The sequence below is a fragment of the Meles meles genome, chromosome 11 (genome assembly GCF_922984935.1).
Source record: "Meles meles chromosome 11, mMelMel3.1 paternal haplotype, whole genome shotgun sequence".
NCBI classification, from domain to species: domain Eukaryota; kingdom Metazoa; phylum Chordata; class Mammalia; order Carnivora; family Mustelidae; genus Meles; species Meles meles.
In genome coordinates this window covers 53,360,387-53,362,891 of record NC_060076.1, presented here as the reverse complement: position 1 = coordinate 53,362,891, position 2,505 = coordinate 53,360,387, and positions in this window count along the sequence as shown.

Sequence of the window (2,505 nt, the reverse complement as noted above, 5' to 3'; positions counted from 1 at the left end):
CCACCTGTCCTTGTTGCATCTGTACAGTCTCATGTCAGGACTGGTGTTTTTCATCTAGTGTTGAAATGCAAGTTTACACGTTCCATCACAGGAGCTGAAGACATCAACTGTAGCCAGCGTGAACTCAAACGATCCCTACCTGCAAAAATTTCCCTCCAAAAGGAACATGAATGTGTATCCACCTGTATGGGAGACTCTGTAGCCAAAGATTTCTGAATTGGCTCCCACATAGAATGAAATATTTATTCAATGAAAATGTGCCAGTGTGTTTGTGCATCTATATATTATACATGCAATATACACATACAATCAAAACCCAACAGTAACTGCCTCAATCCTTTGCCTTAGACCAGCGAAAGAATCTGGAGTGGCAGGGAGGGAGGTTGGGGTGAAAGAAGACCAATTTTATCACTGGCATGTTTTAGAGTCACTGGTGCATGTTGGAAATCAGAGGCAGACCGACACTGCACCTGTCTGTAGCGGGTTCTGCTCTCAATACGTGTGGTGGCCGGGGCTGGACAGTCATGAGGGTGGCAAGCAGGGCAGCATCGTCGAATATACCCAGAGGACTGTGGTGGTCAAGGAAGAATTAGGGTCTGAAATAGGGTCTATGTTGTCTATGGTGTCCAATTAGGCCCAGTTGTTTCATTTCACGTATTTATGTTTTGTCTCTTCGACTTGACAAATATTTTCAGGGCACTGCCACCAAGAGTCACTGGATGGCCCCAGCCCTGTTTTGTGCTTCTCTCTGTGGCCTCTGTCCTTGGCCTGGGCCCCTTGATGGAGCACAACGTTTGGTTTCCTTCGAGTCCTCCATAAATGTCTACCGATACTGGGATTTCTCCAGTTGGTAGCTTCAACAGTTTGAAAGCGACATCCTCTGTGCTGTCGGAACTCCTGAACCTACCCTCCTCCTCTTTTGTTCATTACCTTCCCTGGTGCACTTGTTTTCCCCTAACACTCTTACATAAGACTTTTGATTCTCTGCAACCCTATTCGCTCATCTTCACTCCTTCTGCTTCTGCTGCCTCCGAAGACCAACACAGGGGAAGGAAGAAAGACAGGCAGGAAGCGGAAGAAGACCCCAACGATTTCAGGGCGCTGGATCCACCTGCAATCATTCATATACAGGTTCTCTGACCCCTGGGGCCTGGGGAGGTCTCCCCAGCATCTTTACCAAGCAGAATTGACATACCCACAGAGGGGTCCCAGGGTGCGGGAGGGAGTGCCCGGGGACTGGACGATGCTGCCCTCAGGAGACTCTGCAGGCCCTTGTCTGCCGTCTTTGGGGCTGGATTCAGCTCTGTGAGTTGGAGCAGTTCCTCCTGCCCACCTCCAGACCCCGCAGTTTAGTTCTTCATTAAAAGAAAGTCCACAGAGGGACTTAAACACAAAACTCCCTATAATGGTGAATACTCAGAATTACTTTCCACCTGATACTGCTTCATTTAATTGGACTAAAGCAGGCTCCCCTGGCTCCAGGCTCCCTTGAAATCCTGCCCAAATTTGCCTGGCTCCTACGTGGGCCTGAGTAAATATGCAGCAGGTGCGCCGAGGGGTTGTGAGCTGGGCTCCCATGAACTGTAATGGTTGCTGCATGACTGATTCCCCAACTCCTCCGCCCTCCCACTAAATCCCAGGACCCTCCCTGCTTATGCAAAGAGCAGGCTCCCCAGTGTCGTCTTATGAAGAAGTGGTAGAGCAATTTCATTTAATATTGCTAGTGCTTCCATTAACGTGAGTATATTGCTCTCCATCCTCAATTTAAGACTCCCTCTTTCTCTTGATTATCGCTGTATTTCAGAGCGCCTGAATGTCCTCCCCAGACCTCTAAGCCAGCCTGGAATAACTTGATGATGGAAAGCTCTAGTTCCTTGAGGTTTCTGGCTTCGGAGGAAGGCAACTTTCCCGTACCCCATCTCGAGTCTTAGAAACCAGCCCAGGGTCTCCATTTTGCTCTGAACACGGCTCCTCTAGTGTGTTCCCATGTTTTCTGTATTTGCTCTTCCCTTGTTTCCTCTCTCCCTTCCTTTCTCCTTTCTCCCATCTATCCTACCTTCCTTCCTTCCTTCTTTCCCTTCTTTCTTCCTTCCTGTTTTTTCGTTCATCATTCTCTTCTTTTTGTTTGCTGAGATTTGTGGGACAAGAAAGTATTTCAGACCTTTGTAGAGGAGAGTGGACAAAAGTTTGTTATGGGCTATTTTGGACTCATTGGGTTAATATTTAGATGTCTAGGATGCTATAGGATTGTTTCAAGCATTATTCAGCAAATGCTTTTATAGCAGATGATGATAAATGTTATAAATAAAAATAAAGCAGGGTTAGGGATTAGGGAGTGATAGGGAGGCCACCATGACGGCTCTGGAATACATATACCTCCTTTGAATGGCAGAGGCCCCTCTACATGTAAATTCTGCATCCTCTACAATGAGGATGATGGCAGCACTGGGCCAAGAACACACTCTCCCTGGGGAAAGTAGAACTGGCATGTATCTGAGTCAACTG